The 19,898-nt window shown below is 37.5% G+C and overlaps 1 protein-coding gene across 1 annotated transcript in view; it reads right to left on the bottom strand.

The window, feature by feature from the left end:
• VWA8 (von Willebrand factor A domain containing 8) overlaps window positions 1–19,898 on the bottom strand; it is a 348,433-nt gene that overhangs the window by 120,570 nt on the left and 207,965 nt on the right. The window lies entirely within an intron of this gene.

Here is a 19,898-nt window from a genome sequence, read left to right as displayed (position 1 = left end):
TTCAGAGTTAAAAGTTCTTTAAAAATAAGGCACGTATATGTGGCTATAAATTGAAATGTATGCTTGAAATGAGCTTGATGATCATTAAAAGAGTACATATTGATATTTAGAAAATCATTTTATTTTCAGTGAAAGAGTAATCTGACAAAATATCTCCACATACTTAATAAGACCACACAAGGCTTAGATATTTTTTGCATAGAATACGAAACCAGAGAAGATTGGTTCAAGATGGCGGAGTAGAAGGATGTGCTCTTACTCTCTCGCAAGAACACCAGAATCACAACTAACTGCTGAACAATCATCGACAGGAAGACACTGGAACTCACCAAAAAAGACACCCCACATCCAAAGACAAAGGAGAAGCCACAGTGAGATGGTAGGAGGGGCACAATCACAACAAAATCAAATCCGATAGCTACTGGGTGGGTGACACAAACTGGAGAACACTTACACCACAGAAGTCCACCCACTGGAGTGAAGGTTCTGAGGCCCACGCCAGGCTTCCCAATCTGGGGTTCCAGCAATGGGAGGAGGAATTCCTAGAGAATCAGACTTTGAAGGCTAGCCAGATTTGAATGCAGGATTTCGACAGGACTGGGGGAAACAGAGACTCCACTCTTGGAGGGCACATACAAGGTAGTGTGTGCATCAGGACCCAGGAGAAGGAGCAATAACCCCACAGGAGACTGAACCAGACCTGCCTGCTAGTGTTGGAGGGTCTCCTGCAGAGGCAGGGGGTGGTTGTGTCTCACCGTGAGGACAAGGACACTGGCAGCAGAAGTTCTGGGAAGCACTCCTTGGTGTGAGCCCTCCCAGAGTCCGCCATTAGGCCCACCAAAGAGCCCGGGTCGCCTCAGGCCAAACAATTAACATGGAGGAAACTCAGCCCCACCCATCAGCAGACAAGAGGATTAAAGTTTTACTGAGCTCTGTCCACCAAAGCAACAGCCAGCTTTACCCACCACCAGTCCCTCCCATCAGGAAACTTGCACAAGCCTCTTAGATAGCCTAATGCACCAGAGAGCAGACAGCAGAAGCAAGAAAAACTACAATCCTGTAGCCTGTGGAACAAAAACCACATTCACAGAGAGACAGATAAGATGAAAAGGCAGAGGGCTATGTACCAGATGAAGGAACAAGATAAACCCCGAGAAAAACAACTAAATGAAGTGGAGATAGGCAACTTTCCAGAAAAAGAATTCAGAATAAGGATAGTGAAGATGGTGCAGGACCTCAGAAAAAGAATGGAGGCAAAGATCGAGAAGATGCAAGAAATGCTTAACAAAGATCTAGAAGAACTAAAGAACAAACAAACAGAGATGAACAACACAATAACTGAAATGAAAAATACACTAGAAGGAATCAATAACAGAAGCAGAAGAACGGATAAGTGACCTGGAAGACAGAATGGTGGAATTCACTGCTGTGGAACAGAATAAAGAAAAAAGAATGAAAAGAAATGAAAACAGCCTAAGAGACCTCTGGGACAACATTAAACACAACAACATTCGCATTATAGGGGTCCCAGAAGGAGAAGAGAGAGAGAAAGGACCCGAGAAAATATTTGAAGAGATTATAGTTGAAAACTTCCCTAAGATGGGAAAGGAAATAGCCACCCAAGTCCAGGAAGTGCAGGGAGTCCCATACAGGATAAATCCAAGGAGAAACACACCGAGACACATAGTAATCAAATCGGCAAAAATTAAAGACAAAGAAAAGTTATTGAAAGCAGCAAGGGAAAAATGACAAATAACATACAAGGGAACTCCCATAACGTTAACAGCTGATTTCTCATCACAAACTCTACAAGCCAGAAGGGAGTGGCATCATATACTTAAAGTGGTGAAAGGGAAGAAACTACAACCAAGATTACTCTACCCAGCAAGGATCTCGTTCAGATTCGATGGAGAAATCAAAAGCTTTACAGACAAGCAAAAGCTAAGAGAATTCAGCACCACCAAACCAGCTTTACAACAAATGCTAAAGGAACTTCTCTAAGTGGAAAACACAAGAGAAGAAAAGGACCTACAAAGCCAAACCCAAAACAATTAAGAAAATGGTAATAGGAACACACATATCGATAATTACCTTAAACATGAATGGATTAAATGCTCCAACCAAAAGACACAGACTTGCTGAATGGATACAAAGACAAGACCCATATATATGCTGTCTACAAGAGACACACTTCAGACCTAGGGACACATTCAGACTGAAAGTGAGGGGATGGAAAAAGATATTTCATGCAAATGGAAATCAAAAGAAAGCAATACTCATATCAGATAAAATAGACTTTAAAATAAAGAATGTTACAAGAGACAAGGAAGGACACTACATAATGATCAAGGGATCAATCCAAGAAGGAGATATAACAATTATTAATATATATGCCCCCAACATAGGAGCACCTCAATACATAAGGCAACTGCTAACAGCTATAAAAGAGGAAGTTGACAGTAACACAATAATAGTGGGGGACTTTAACACCTCACTTACATCAATGGACAGATCATCCAAACAGAAAATTAATAAGGAAACACAAGCTTTAAATGACACAAGAGACCAGATAGATTTAATTGATATTTATAGGATATTCCATCCCAAAACAGCAGATTACACTTTCTTCCCAAGTGCGAATGGAACATTCTCCAGGTTAGATCACATCTTGGGTCACAAATCAAGCCTCAGTAAATTTAAGAAAACTGAAATCATATCAAGCATCTTTTCTGACCACAATGCTATGAGATTAGAAATCAATTACAGGAAAAAAATGTAAAAAACACAAACACATGGAGGCTAAACAAGACGTTACTAAATAACCAAGAGATCACTGAAGAAATCAAAGAGGAAATCAAACAATACCTAGAGACAAATGATAATGAAAACATGACGATCCAAAACCTAGGGGATGCAGCAAAAGCAGTTCTAAGAGGGAAGTTTGTAGCTATACAAGCCTACCTCAAGAAACAAGAAAAATCCCAAATAAACATTCTAACCTTACCCCTAAAGGAACAAGAGAAAGAAGAACAAACAAAACCCAAATTTAGCAGAAAGAAAGTAATCATAAAGATCAGAGCAGAAATAAATGAAATAAAAACAAAGAAAACAACAGCGAAGATCAATAAATCTAAAAGCTGGTTCTTTGAGAAGATAAACAAAATTGATAAACCATTAGCCAGACACATCAAGAAAAAGAGGGAGAAGACTCAAATCAATAAAATTAGAAAAAAAAAGAAGTTACAACAGACACCGCAGAACTACAAAGCATCCAAAGAGACTACGACAAGCAACTCTATGATAATAAAATGGACAACCTGGAAGAAATGGGAAAAATTCTTAGAAAGGTATAACCTTCCAAGACTGAACCAGGAAGAAACAGAAAATATGAACAGACCAATCACAAGTAATGAAATTGAAACTGTGATTAAAAATCTTCCAACAAACAAAAGTCCAGGACCAGATAGATTCACAGGTGAATTCTATCAAACATTTAGAGAAGAGCTAAAACCCATCCATCTCAAACTCTTCCAAAAAATTGCAGAGGAATGAACACTCCCAAACTCACTCTATGAGGCCACCATCACCCTGATACCAAAACCAGACAAAGATACTACAAAAAAAGAAAATTACAGACCAATATCGCTGATGAATATAGATGCAAAAAGCCTCAACAAAATAGTAGCAAACACGGGCTTCCCTGGTGGCGCAGTGGTTGAGAGTCCGCCTGCTGATGCAGGGGACACAGGTTTGTGCCCCAGTCCGAGAAGATCCAACATGCCGCAGAGCGGCTGAACCCGTGAGCCATGGCCGCTGAGCCTGTGCGTCCGGAGCCTGTGCTCCGCAATGGGAGAGGCCACAACAGTGAGAGGCCTGCGTACAGAAAAAAAAAAAAAAAAAAAAAATACTAGCAAACAGAATCCAACAACACATTAAAAGGATCATATACCATGATCAAGTGGGATTTATCCCAGGGATGTAAGGATCCTTCAGTATAGGCAAATCCATCAATGTGATACACCATATAAACAAATTGAAGAATAAAAAACCATGTGATCATCTCAATAGATGCAGAAAAAGCTTTTGAAAAAATTCAACACCTATTTATGATAAAAACTCTCTCGAAAGTGGGCATAGAGGGAACCTACCTCAACATAACAAAGGCCATATATGACAAACCCACAGCAAACATCATTCTCAATGGTGAAAAACTGAAAACATTTCCTCTAAGACCAGGAACAAGACAAGGATGTCCACTCTTGCCACTATTATTCAACACAGTTTTGGAAGTCCTAACCATGGCAATCAGAGAAGAAAAAGAAATGAAAGGAATACAAATTGAAAAAGAAGTAAAATTGTCACTGTTTGCAGATGACATGATACTATACATAGAGAATCCTAAAGATGCCACCAGAAAACTACTAGAGCTAATCATTGAATTTGGTAAAGTTGCAGGATACAAAATTAATGCACAGAAATCTCTTGCATTCCTATACACTAATGATGAAAAATCTGAAAGAGAAATTAAGGAAACACTCTTATTTACCATCAAAACAAAAAGAATAAAATACCTAGGAATAAACCTACCTAGGGAGACAAAAGACCTGTAGACAGAAAACTATAAGACACTGTTGAAAGAAATTAAAGATGATACAAACAGATGGAGAGATATACCATGTTCTTGGATTGGAAGAATCAACACTGTGAAAATGACGATACTGCCCAAAGCAATCTAGAGATTCAATGCAATCCCCATCAAATTACCAATGGCATTTTTTACAGAACTAGAAAAAAAGTCTTAAAATTTGTATGGAGACACAAAAGACCCCAAATAGCCAAAGCAGTCTTGAGGGAAAAAAATGGAGCTGAAGGAATCAGACTCCCTGACTTCAGACTATTCTACAAAGCTACAGTAATCAAGACAATATGGTACTGACACAAAAACAGAAATATAGATCAATGGAACAGGATAGAAAGCCCAGAGATAAACCCACACACCTATGGTCAAATAATCTATGACAAAGGAGGCAAGCATATAAAATGGAGAAAAGACAGCCTCTTCAATAAGTGGTGCTGGGAAAACTGGAAAGCTCCATGTAAAAGAATGAAATTAGAGGGCTTCCCTGGTGGCGCAGTGGTTGAGAGTCCGCCTGCCAATGCAGGGAACATGGGTTCGTGCCCCGGTCCGGGAGGATCCCACGTGCTGTGGAGCGGCTGGGCCCGTGAGTCATGGCCACTGGGCCTGCGCGTCCGGAGCCTGTGCTCCGTGGCAGGAGAGGCCACAGCAGTGAAAGGCCTGTGTACCGCAAAAAAAACCCCAAACAAAACAAACAACAACAACAAAAAGAATGAAATTAGAAAACTCCCTAACACCATACACAAAAATAAACTCAAAATGGATTAGAGACCTAAATATAAGACCAGACACTATAAAACTCCTGGAGGAAAACATAGGAAGAACACTCTTTGATATAAATCACAGCAAGATCTTTTTTGATCCACCTCCTAGAGTCATGGAAATAAAAACAAAAATAAACAAATGGGACCTAATGAAACTTACAAGCTTTTGCAAAGCAAAGGAAACTACACACAAGACCAAAAGACAGCCCTCATAATGGGAGAAAATATTTGCGAACAAATCAACGGACAAAGGATTAATCTCCAAAATATATAAACAGCTCATGCAGCTCAATATTAAAAAAGCAAAGAAGCCAATCAAAAAATGGGGAGAAGACCTAAATGGACATTTCTCCAAAGCAGACATACAGATGGCCAAGAAGCACATGAAAAGCTGCTCAACATCACTAATTATTAGAGAAATGCAAATCCAAACTACAATGAGGTATCACCTCACACCAGTTAGGATGGGCATCATCACAAAATCTACTAACAAATGCTGGAGAGGGTGTGGAGAAAAGGGAACCCTCTTGCAGTGTTGGTGGGAATGTAAATTGATACAGCCACTATGGAGAACAGTATGGAGGTTCCTTAAAAAACTAAAAATAGAATTACCATATGACCCAGCAATCCCACTACTGGGCATATACCCAGAGAAAACTATAATTCAAAAAGACACATGCACCCCAATGTTCATTGCAGCAGTATGTACAATAGCCAGGTCATGGAAGCAACCTAAATGCCCAGTGACAGACCAATGGATAAAGAAGATGTGGTACATATATACAATGGAATATTACTCAGCCATAAAAAGGAATGAAATTGGGTCATTTGTAGAGATGTGGATGAATCTAGAGACTGTCATACAGAGTGAAGTAAGTCAGAAAGAGAAAAAGAAATATTGCATATTAATGCATATATGTGGAACCTAGAAAAATGGTACAGATGAACCGGTTTGCAGGGCAGAAATTGAGACACAGATGTAGGCAACAATCATATGGACACCAAGGGGGGGGAAAGTGGCGGGGGGTGGTGGTGGTGGTGTGATGAATTAGGAGATTGGGATTGACAGGTATACACTAATATGTATAAAATGGATAACTGATAAGAACCTGCTGTATAAAAAATAAATAAAATTAAATTTAAAAAAGATTTGCTAAATTGTACAAAAAAAAGAATACGAAACCATGCTTTCTGGTGGAATATGATTTTTGTCCTTTGAAATGTTAATGTTTAACACAGAAGGAAAGAAATTTAAAAGAAATTTACATTGAAATTTTTCTAAGTCATAAATCATTCGGAAGTACGTATGTGTTTTTGTATCTGTCATTTAAAATACATTTTAAGTACGTGGACAATTATCCTGATTGGTCATCCACTTATTTCCATGTTTCTACCGGTAATGAGGTGGAAGAGGCAGTGAGTCAGAGGATTTACTATTACTGTGTTCTCTCTTAAATGTTATAAAAACACATTTCCGTGTCAAAAGGGCAGATCTTGAAAACATCTCATAGACTGGAATCTCCCTGTCCTTGTTTAGGGGATGAACAGGATTCTTCATTGCTTTCAGCAGTTCACCAAAGGAGAATCAAGTCTCTAAATACAGAGGAGAAAACAAAGAAAGGAGACACACCTAATTTCCCTCTACTGTAGAAGACTTAGTAGGTTCTAGTGCTAGTTCTTTTATTAACTAGCAAACTCGTGAAGGGAAAAGTTAGACAATTTCTCTGAGTGTTAATTTCTTCCTTTGTGAGATGAAAGGGATAATCTGTAAGGTTCTGGTTTCTTACAGCTGGGGGAGGTCTCTGATGATCACTAAAGTGAGTGGAGGAAGTACCAGTGGTAGATCTTACATTACCTTAGTGCTCTGGAGTTAAAATAAATAAACAGAATGAAATTATCTATACCTATCAATAGAATAGGTGCCTGATAGACAAAATTGCTGTTTTTTTTTTTTTTTTTTTTAAAAAGGAGCTCTACATACATCCTAAATTGGCTCTTTGAAGACAAGAGAAACAGTTACACATCTGGAAACCTAATCAGAAGTGGAGAATTGCTTAATAAAAATGATGCTCGGTTGATAGGTTGAAATCTAGCCTGAAAAACACGTCTAATATATCCTTTAATAATCCCACAAAGTATCATACAGATGCTAAAAACAAAACAAAACCAAAAACCTTTATCCATTTGGGAAAAAGTAACTTTGCTCGACTTCCAATTTTTACTGACAACCCCCAGGGATATTCATGAAAGCTGCTTTGAACTTGCCAACTCATTCTGAGTAACAACCATGGAAATTACAGGTTGCCTGGTTCCATTTAAAAATAGTACTAGCAGTTTGGTTGGCAGAATATGGGAAAGACCTTCAGGTGCCCCATATAGAATCTATTCCAGAACCACATAACAAGATGCTATTAGCGTTAACAATTGCAACTGAAAGTCACATACGCAGGGTGTTCTGCTGTTAAACTGACCCTGTCAGATCCTTGGTAACACAGGGAGTTGTTTCTAGACTTCCTGTGGGCTCCGGGCTGGCCAACTGAGGTAAACCAAAGCCCCTCATTTATTTTCCACTACTAAGTCCTCCCAATAAGTTGTGGGAAAATTTGACGGTTATTAACTCTCTCCCCTTCAATAAGTTAGTAGTTAGGGGGAAGGGGAATTATAACTGAGTGTATGAATAAGCTTTGGAATTCGAAACATATTCAACAGTAATTTGGGGGTAATTCTAACTACTAACCAGTTAGCAAAAGGCCCTATATTCCATTACTGAAATCTGTCATTCAACTCCAACCAGACTTAAGTTGTTATACCTGACTTGATTGAAACAACAACGTCATTTTCCATAGTTTTAAGATCTTGTCACTTGTATTGTTTAAGTTTGTTAAAGTCCTAGCTGGAATGATGTCTGGATTTGATTTTAAAGGGGAAGAGGATGAACTTAAGACTTATAAATAGTACTACTTTTTATCATGTCATTCATGAATTTATGTTTTTTAAAACAATGAAGTGTTTCAATTCATATGTTGTGATGTTTCTTAATCCCTTGTGGAAGAATTAATAAAGATCTGGAAGAAAAACTTTTAACTAAAAAAAAAGGTGACTTTCAAAATTATGACTCAGGTCAAATTATAGCACTTAGCCAAGTTACAGAAAGGAAAAAGTTTTTTTTTTTAAGCATGCATACATTTCATAACACGGTGCACATGGACACCAAAGTTGAGTTATAGAGTCTGAATGACATACAAGAGATTTGTCTAAGATTGTTCCATAGAGGTGAGCTGGGGTTTTAAAGAGTATGTTCTGGCAAACTTCTGCCTTCTCTGAACATTTGCCAATACTATTTCTGGAGTATGAAAGAAACACATGAAAAAGATTTGGATCTTTCTAGGGGCATTCTGCAAAAGCTGTTGATATACCTATTATCAACAATTCCTAAAACATTTCCTTACCACAAGAACTACTAATTTTCATGGGAATAATGGAACCCTTCTGGGTAGTTCCACTGACACTCAAAAATTCACCAATTACTACCATCTTTGAGAAGAAAAAGAACAACTCCAATTTTAGCAGGCCTCACTCATTCCTAATGTTTTAAATCTAACCTCTGGTAATAATTAACTGAGTTTACTGGAACCTTTAATAGAATAACACTGACAAATATTTCCACCTTTGGTTCTTACCCCTTCCTCTTACTCTCCAGCTAATGTATGCCTTAGTTACCTCAAATTGCTACTTGCTGTTCCTGAACATGCTATGCATTTTCATGCTTCCATGAGGTTATTACTTCAGCCCAGAATTCCTTTCTGCTATTGCCTCTTTGATGAAATCCTTCTCATTTTTAAGGCCCAATTCAAATGTTACTTCCCCTTGCATCCCTCTCCCATATTTCTTTCTGGGCAGAATGAATCTCTTGCTCTTCTGGGTTTCCATGGAAATTTGTACATATGGAACTCTTAGAAACTCTTAAGATAGAGTTCTGTAGAATTTGCCATTTTCAAATTTAAGACCTGATAGAGAATAACAGTTTTAGAGAGCATGGTCAGAAGTGAATCTATGAAATCCCTTGTAAATATTTATACTTACTAAAATAAAAAGTCAACACACTACATAGAGAAAACAGAAATGCCACTCTAAACACTCTAAATTAGTAATAATGGGTACTACTATCCCCAATTACCCTCCCTTGTTTGCTAGAAACTTCTGAATTTCCCTTCCCTACAGTCGCACATGTTGCTGGTAAATAAATTTTGCTTTGCTGCGAATGATATGTACACAAGTATGTACGTGTGCTTTCCCTTTCACTGGCTGGCTCTGCATTTAGACATTATGGTTTTCACTTTATAACGCAGACTTGTGCACCTCTGCCACGAAGGTCCTGCTGTGGTCACAGAAATAAAGATTCATTTGGGTATAGGATGGAAAAAGATTTAGGGAGACTTGTTATTCTTGGCTAACACTTCTCAAATTGCTCCCCAGTATCCAGCGTGACACTGTGCAGGGTCCGTGCTGCTGCCCAGGGTCACTCCGTGCTAAAGCAGATGTTGTCACCTTGCTCCACATATCTCTGGCTTTCTTCTTCATAGAAGATGTGAAACTACAGTTCTGGGGCTTGGGTTTCCTTTCCCTCATCTCTCTTCAAATTTCACTGCAAAAACTTCTCTTTTTTCTGCCATCTGCTTTACCAACTACATCTTAGTATTTTCCAATCTTAAATTCTTTCCGTTTCTAATTATTCACATCAATAATGACTGGGACTGAAACTTTCCCAGTTGGAAATTTTCCCAGAAAACAAACAAACAAACAAACAAAAGTTGTTTGGGACTTCCCTGGTGGCGCAGTGGTTGGGAGTCCGCCTGCCGATGCAGGGGACACGGGTTCGTGCCCCGGTCCGGGAGGATCCCACATGCCGCGGAGCGGCTGGGCCCGTGAGCCATGGCCGCTGAGCCTGCGCGTCCGGAGCCTGTGCTCCGCAACGGGAGAGGCCACAACAGTGAGAGGCCCAAGTAAAAAAAAAAAAAAAAAGTTGTTTGAGTCCTGTTATTTCCCACAAAAAGGACTCATAGGATGAGAAACCCTACTGCGAATGTAGTACTTTGAACATAAAATTGCGTAATAAGGTTGGGAGTTTACATGTTTTCTCAAGATTGTTAATTCATTGAAGGTAAGGCTTACATCTTACTCACTTGTATCTCTGGCACTCAGAATCCATCGATTCTGCTACGGAAACCTCTCTCACCGGTGTCCCTCTTTTTCATTCCCACTGCCACAGTGGAAGCTCTCACTGTTCATCACCGGGATCACTGCAGTTGCTTCCCAGCAGGTAGGTCTTCCTGCCCTCAGTTTCACTGCCTTTCAGTTTCTTATCTTTAGAAAACTTAAAGGGGTCTTCCTAAATTATGAATCAGACCATGCTACTTTCTGGCTTCAAATTCTTCTAGGGTTCCCCCGACTCTTCTCTCCCTTTTAGTCTCACCACATAGCATGCCCTCATTTAATCTTTAGTTTTAGTCACCAAAATACTTGCATTTTCCAAAAGGCACCATGACCTCTTAAAACTGTCTCTGCTTGAAGCGCTTTCTTCTCCTTTATTTGCCTGGAGAACACCTAGTCATCCCATAAAGATTCAGCTTGGTTACTGTCCCTGAATCTCCCCCAGGGCAGAAGGCAGCAACCCCACCTCTTCACTCGCTCTTGTGTGGCTCTCACAGAACACAAGTCACTCTACTTCAGTGCTTCCCCAATTGTAATGACCTCCTTGAAGGCAGGTACTGAGCCTTCTTCACCTTTATATTTCTGACTCCCTACTTAGTGTTTACCACATAAATGTACAATAGTGTTTGTTAAATGAATGAATATTTGGTTACATTACAACTGACAACATCTTCACCTACTTGTTTCTCATCTTGATGGCAAGTTGCAAACCACCATGGCAGATCTTCCTCACTGCATCCTGACTACATGACTCTCAACAATGCAATCTACTTTGCAAGTGTATTTGGAAGAGTTACCTATCGGTCGGGATTGGGGATTTCTACTCAGCCAGGTGACAGATATCACTTACAAATGCTTAAACGATCAAGGATAGTTCTGTGAGACTGTTGAAGATGAGTATGGAAGAAGATTCATAGATCTTGACAATTTCTATGTAGACTGGTTATATTTTTAAATTTTTCTCTGCACCCCCATAAAGGAGCTGAAAGCAAATAAAATGGCTGTGAAGCTACTTCATAATATACCAAGAGAATAAAGGGCAAGGACTATGAAACTGGAAAGCCCAATACCACCCTTCTGCTTATAATAGTGCCATTATGTAAATCTTACTGTTTTTGAAAACTGAGAGCTCTTTTATGAAGTGCAAGTAAATCATGATGCAGAGTGGAACTGCATACCTTAGAATTTCATGATGAATATAATGAACTCATCTGTAAAAACTAGACTTCAAAAAGAAAATTATACCATATAATAGTTTGGAAAATGGAAGGAGAAGCACAAAACTTTAAGAAGTGCGTCTCGGGGCTTCCCTGGTGGCGCAGTGGTTGGGAGTCCGCCTGCCGGTGCAGGGGACGCGGGTTCGTGCCCCGGTCCGGGAGGATCCCGCATGCCGCGGAGCGGCCGGGCCCGTGACCCATGGCCGCTGGGCCTGCGCGTCCGGAGCCTGTGCTCCGCAACGGGAGAGGCCGCAGCGGTGAGAGGCCCGCGTACAACAAAAAAAAAAAAAAAAAAAAAAGAAGTGTGTCTTTTAATTTAATGGGATAAATAGTAAACTGATAATCATTCTTATATTGAAAGATAAATCTTATGAAATTACTCCTAAGGGAGGCCCTGGTTGGGGATGTTTTTGATGTTTCTGGTACTTGGAAGACCCCAAAGTTGGTCTTGGTCAGAGAAGAAGCGGCTGCTGTTGATGTTCCAATTACACAGGATAAGTCTTAATGTAGAAAACTGATTCTAGACAGATACCCTTTGAAGACACATTCAACACAGATGAAGCTATTCTGTCTGCAAATGTGCACACCTGGCACTCCTCTGAACAGAAAGATCAATACTAAACATGATCATGTACCACACACTGCAATGAAATATCAACACCTCTTACAACAGGAAAGCATGACCTTAGCTACCTTCATCGGGAGTTCTGTTAAAATATGCTGTGAGACTGGCTGATAAAGTAATGAATGGTTGCTGGTATAAGGTAGAAGAGTGACAACTTGTTCAGGTATCCAACTCATCTAGGGGCAGTGAACCATAGAATCTATGAGCTTGAAGGACATTAAAAGCTATTTAATCCGGTATTCTAAGTTTGAATCACTTGAGTACCTCCCCAACAAGATTCATCCTGATCTCTTTGAACCCGGACTACAAGGTATACCCTACCTTTCCCCTGGGGAGTCCATTCCACCTTTGAACACAGGAGCTATTGGCCCCGCGATGGAGGCCAACTCTAATTCGTAATGACTTAGAAGCAACTCACAGATGCACAGAAAATGCACAGTGATTTATAATTATTCTGCCAAAGCTAACTATATAATGAGTGTGATTTTGAGGACGGTAGTTCTAAGTAAAGGATTCTATATAGAATAAACTGAAAAAAGAAAAGAATCGTTCTACTCATTTTGAAGAATTTGTGAATGTCACCTATTTTGACTTCAAAAATCAAATCCTTATTGTAGGAGAAAAGATATAAGCAAATTTGCTTGCATTGTATAAAAAAGATGTTTTTATTTACTTCTGTAATCCATGACAAATGGCATTAATTTAAAGGACACTGTGATTAAAACAATGGGCCTAGTCACCACATAAAAGTTAAATGTTTAATTTGCATGATACACGTCCCAAAAGGGTAGGAAATGAAATTTGGAAAACAACTCTGAAGTTTCTTTAGAAACATTATGTTTAAAATCTTGTAGTCCAGTGTTGATTACATTGCTTTCTCATGCAAGAATGTGGAGACTGCATGGTGAGTGAAAAAAAGGCTCTGGAACAGACAGATCTGTGTTTGAATCTCCCATCCTGCCACTTATTAGTTGTATAATTTGTTAAGTTACTTAGAGTCTCTTGAGCCTCAGTTTCTTCATCTGTAACACATACACACACACACTCTTACACCTACTAGATAATAAAATAGGAAGGAATTACTTGCCCAATAGAAAAAACAGAATTGTTGTATAGATTGAGTATTTGTGAAGTGCTTAGAGCCCTTAGTAAGCATTTGATAAATATCAATATTTTAATTTTGGCTGCCTTAAAAATGTGTTGTCTTCTCTCCCTTGATACGTTTATGTTGATGTCTACCAATGCATAAAACTTACTTATGTTGTGTTGAACTGCCATAGCAATGTCCGGTTAACTTGATTTCTCATTTGTCATTGGTAAGGGTGCCAATGTTACACCCTTAGAGTAGGCATTGCAGAGCGGTGTAAGCTTTGCTGTCCTGGAGGCAAAGGTCCCACGAAATAGCAATTTCAGAATAGACCTTTACTTTAACATTTTAATTTTATTTAAATAAGAAAACAGAATGAAAAATTCCAGGGCCCAGATAGTCTATGGACATTTAAAAAATAAAATATAGAAAATAATACACATGTTAGAATAGAAAGTGAGGCCCCCTTTCCCCTTTCCAGAGCCTCTCCCAAAGGCAACTACTATTAACAGCTACCACTGTTTTAAAATTATTTAAAATGCGAACCTATTAGAGAAATTTAATAAAAATATTGGCTAATATGGTCTTAGACCACATAAAGTTACCTTATTTTGCTTGAAAAATGAAGTTAATAAAATTTTAATAAAGCATTTGAAAGCAGAGAGAGAATACAGACATCAAGAGGACATTGGAGGAGTAATTACAAGACTCCATAGGGCTTCTTCACCAGCTATGGGACACTTTAAAAGAGCAGTCACATATAACAGTCATTTTTAGATGTACAGTTTGTCTCGCAACAGTATTTCTATGAGTCTGTAAAGGATAATGACATTGAAACATATGCATAAAGACACAAAGTGTTGATATTAATGTGTTTATTCCTTACTTGGCGTTGAAATGCCAGAGAAATGCCTGGCATAAAGCACCTTAGATGCTTTATGATCTGTTCATTACGTTAGAATAAATATCTTAAGTCTAAAAATTCAACTAACAAGAGGGAAGGAGAAAAAAGTGGGGTAATGGGAGGAATGTCATACATACTCGAATCTAAACCATTATAGATGTATTTCTTTTCAACAAAGAAGAGTGAGAATGAAGTGTTTATAAAAGGATCTCCTTTCAGGGACATGTCTCTCCTATTAAGAAGAAAAACTCAGAAAAGAAAAACTAGAAAGAAATATTTCTCAGTTGAAATAACACATAGAATCCTAGGAAAAGATCTAGAAGGATTAAACAATGGTTGTCTCTGGATGGTGGAATTATTAGTGTTTTAATTTTCTTTTTGCTAATTTATTTAAAAAATAAATGGGATATCACTCTTCATTTAGTAAATATGCATCATAGAGAAATCCTACATATAAAAGCCTTTAAATTTCCTCAAATTTTTTATTCTACTTGTCTTACACAAATAAATGTTTGGTAGACTGTAGATACTTTGCCAGTGACAAACAGGCAATAAATGCTTTGGGGAAAAAAAAAAAAAAAGAAACTGGCTTAAGAATAAACTAAGCAGGGCTTCCCTGGTAGCGCAGTGGTTAAGAATCCACCTGCCAATGTAGGGGACATGGGTTTGAGCCCTGGTCCGGGAAGATCCCATATGCTGCGGAGCAACTAAGCCCTTGCACCACAACTACTGCCTGCACTCTAGAGCCCGTGAGCCACAACTACTGAGCCCGCGCGCCACAACTACTGAAGCCCGCGCACCTACAGCCCGTGCTCCGCAACAAGAGAAGCCACCGCAATGAGAAGCCTGTGCACTGCAGTGAAGAGCAGCTCCCACTCTCTGCAACTATAGAAAGCCTGCGTGCAGCAACAAAGACCCAATGCAGCCAAAAATAAATAAATAAATACATTTATTAAAAAAAAAAAAGAATCAATTAAGCAGCATTAAAAAAATCAATAGGGTTGAGGACAAAGAATGTGGATCAAAAAGGATGATCATTTAAATATTTTATAGATTATATGTGTCTCCTAGGGAAGACAGGGAGAGAAAAATACATGAAGCTAAAATTCAGAGGGTAGAGATAATTTCTCTGTATGTTTGATTTATGTAAATATGACTACAACGTTTGAGAAGGTTCAATAAATTCCTCTTGTGTTCCAAATCAGGAAGGAATGATGGCTAGTATGCTTCTTATATATAGTAGCCAAATAAAGTTTTCTAGAGTTTTTATTTTTCTAAACGAATTACCTTGTGTTTTACTTCATGAACCTCCATTATTTAAAAAAAAAAAAAAAGGGAAGCTTAATTGGGGATGAAGAGTCTTTAGAATGATTTTTGTTATGCCAAAAGTCTATATTAACCTGCTTTTCGACTTACTTGTCATTGTGAAATATGGCTAAACCCCCCAAATGTGAATCTATCACAACTCTGAAGGATAAGAATATGTATATTACACGTATGACATCTTGGTCAATGATGATTTCCAAGTTGATTATGTAAAATCCTAAGGTCCTTTTAAACCAAAACTATTTGTAATTTTCAGTAACCAAAGAATAACTCTGATTTAGAAACTGCCTACAATCTGCATATGGATCTGCTTATATTTGTCCTTAGAATTGGAATTAAAATTACGTATATTATAGCTCTGCCCCTGATCAGCTTTCTAACCTTAGGCAAGTGATGTAACCTCTCTGTTCCTCAAATTCCTTATCTATAAAATGCAATAATAATATTACATATATTAAGATAAAATATTGTGTAAGTCTCTTAAAAATGGATGTACCAAAAAAAAAGGACCTTTTCTTCCTTTAAAACAAATGTTTCCCTAGCATGTTAGAGTTCATAAATTACTCTGAAACACACTTTTAAATTTGGAAGTGCTAATGTGCCAGCAGTATGTTTATTCCCAAATAAAAGAAACTTTAAAAAAATAAAAGCTCATTTGAGGGTAAAACAAGCAAACGTTGCTTTGAAATGTAGATCTGTATCTACTATAGCAGATAATCTATATGCCTTTGGTTGGATGTTTGCACTTAATTATACATATATATGTATGTATGTGTATGTGTGTGTGTATCTTTTTCCCCAATAATGACATTTGAAACTCAGAAGCTCAGATTGTTTTTTTAAGAGCTCAGAGTTCAAGCCAAATCCTCCTATTTCTGCCTAAATTTCTCTCAGTGTGCCTCCTTATTTTCATTATGTTTGCCATCTCTCTGGCATATCCTTTCCTGTGTATTAGAAACTTAAAAGGAAACAATAGAGAAGCCTCAGGAAGTAACTAGTGGAAAAGGGCAAATGCAATGTGGGTGTCTAGGGAGCCAATTCTGATCCCAATACTAGGATGGGATCACAGAATCTATTTATTCAACAGATCAGGAAGAAGAGCTGCATTATGGCCCAATCAAGCAAGGTAAGATAACAGCCCAGTATGATGCAGCCTACAAGTACCAGGTTTAGCAAAGGTTTAGTAAATAAGATAAATCCTATCCCTCTCATAATATCACAATAGGCCTTTAAAAAAAATGTACAGAGACCTATGGGATAGGTAGCATCACTGCACTATTTAGGAGAATAAAAGGGAAAGTGACAGGATCTCTCTTAGGAATTTCACTAAAGAGTACTAACGGGACGTCACCAAACAGCCAAAGTATATTCTGATTTCAGCTGAGGAGGAAGGTGCTGTAGAAGACACATGAAAACTTCCCTCTTCTACAACATCTGTCTTACATCTCTTTTTACTTATATGCAGTGGATGGTCAATTACTTCTCCATCCCTCTCTTGTGTGTGAATGTGACCATCTTATTCGGGATTCAATGTAATTTTGCTCCTATCGAATAAAGACTGGATTAGAGAACAAGAAAATTAACAGCGACAATTTTTCATTCAGGGCAACAGGATATTAATAGTAATGAAAACATTTGGTCCTTCTTCCTTGGGGACAGAAATCCAATGTGGATCTTCTTCAGTAACACAGGATCTCCAGAGATGGGCAGGAGCACCCTCAAAGAACTGATTTAGCAAAAGGTCTAGTGAAGTAAGAGGTTTAGCAAAAGGTATGGAAAAGTCAAAGCAAATCATAAGACTGCATGAGGGCAACTTTAAATCTTCAGAGGTCTACGTGATTACTATTAACTGTGCTACTCTAGGGGGGAAACAGAAAGTGTTGGTACCACTTCTTTTTAATTTGTTTTTGTTTTTGCAGATGAGAGAAAATTAAGATTATATTAAAATGCAAAGTATGTCAGAATAGGAATGAACCTTATTAACCTTATAAAGATGAAAATATATTCTGGCCTCACTAGGACAGTCTTATTGTACGTCTCTTTTTACAGAGTTATTATTAATAGTGCCCTTTCATTCTAAAAAATGTATTAATTAGGTGAAAAGGTATATGGTTATGCTATCTAGAATAAAATGCTCTCAATTTTACAAACAGGGTAAAATCTGTTTCTTCATGTCTGACCCAGACATACAGGTTGAACATGTGGCTAACTGCTGAATTCCCAGGACATTGCTTTGTTCACTTTACCATGCTACCCTCTCAAAGTACAAGGCTGATAATTCGATAGAAATAAAACATATGGAACCTGTGGATTTCACTAAAGGGTAATAAAACATCACTACTTTTGAGCTGCTCAAGTCATTGCAATTTACAGGTGAGGAAAAAATGCTTTGAATGTGCAAATCGTAGTCTACTACTATCTCCACCCTGAAGGAAAACTCACACATCCCCCACATGGGCTACAAGTCTATTTTTAGCTATACACAGTGGGTGGACAACTAGTTCTTTCCATCCTGGTCTTAGGCATGACCATCTTGTTTTCAGGCTCAATGTACTTTTGCTTCCACTCATAAGTAAGTACTAGAGCTGTAATTAACTTGCCATGGCAACAATGAACAAGCCATGGCAAGAATTTTTCAGTTTAGAACTGGAGACAGTAATGAATAAGTTAAATCATTTTATCTGTCTTCCTTAAAACTTAAATTGCCAACAATTTTCTTTTGATTGATCTTACCAACTAATATGTATTTGAATTTTTATTTCAAGTTGTACAAAAGTACAAAAAAAATTATTTTAAAATCACAAGCCTGGTTTCCATGAAGTTAGAACTCTATATAAATGTGTTAATGGTAATAAAAATCATCTTATTTCCAATTGAAACTAAAGATATAATTTATAAAAAGTAAAAAACATGAGTACTAATAGAAGTTTGCATATCAAAGACATTTCTGGAACTCTCTAATATAGAAGATAAGCCATACCCATTAAATTACCAAACTAGTTTCAAGATGCCCATAAATACTGGTAATCAATCAGCAAAACAGTATTTTACAGAAAAGTGTATATATTAGCAACTGACACCAAATCACTCTTCTCAAAAAGAAAATTTACTAACTTATTAATAATATAAACCAATTCACTGATAATTTCTAACATAACTCCATCTTGCTCTTTTACCACTAAAGGGAAATATTTGTTTCTCTTTAAGAAATCCTTGAAGAAATTGTTAAAGCTTTAACTATTTTTATTGGCATATATTCTAACAAGTTTTATAATAATTTAAAGGAATAAATAATGATGATGTAAACACTTAGAATATATATGTATGTGTGTGTGTATATGTATACACACATATACATATATAGCTGGATTAATCATTAATTTATATTTAACAAATTTTTCCTAAGAAAGGTAAAGTTCCTCCTATATGAGATGACGGTTATATAATAATTTAAAGGTAATTTTTGTCCGTTGGGAATTTATGATAATTGACTTTCTTATAGACATAAACAGCATTAGATGCATTATCAATAAGTTATGCATATTTAAAACTGTTTTCTAGTGAATTTGCACTGACTTAATTACCCTACTAATAAATACTGTCAATTATCTTTCTGGTCAACAACATCGTATTTGCAAGATTCTTTGTTAAGCACATAGCCTGTTATTACAAAATAAAAGGCAGGCAACTAGCCCACACGAAACAAAACTCACTTGTTTTCCCTGCCTCTTTCATCTGTCAGGCTGAAATAAGTAACCCCAAAATTTCAAGTTAATATGATTATAAATTTAGAAAACTATCATAACAGAAAAATATATGGTGACATAAATAAGAACATCTTAACTAAATACATATTATCTCTTCATGTAGCTTTCATGTTTGTACAATGAGTTTGCACTAGATTAGGAAAAAATGAGAGTCATAGGAATTCAACAAAAGGACAGAGGCTGTAAAGAAACAAATATTTCCCTTTATTTGATTACAGTACATCTACTCATGGGACATTCGAAATAACTGAAGTTCTCAATTTACAGACCTATAAATAATGCTATTTAACTGAAATCCAGCCAGCAAATAGCAACATATATCTGAAGCGCTTACTCATGGAAAGTAATTTCCACACCAACT

This window comes from Phocoena phocoena, chromosome 18, assembly GCF_963924675.1.
Source record: "Phocoena phocoena chromosome 18, mPhoPho1.1, whole genome shotgun sequence".
Classification (NCBI taxonomy): domain Eukaryota; kingdom Metazoa; phylum Chordata; class Mammalia; order Artiodactyla; family Phocoenidae; genus Phocoena; species Phocoena phocoena.
Note: the sequence above shows the minus strand (reverse complement) of the source record. Positions and strands in the feature narration are given on the sequence as shown.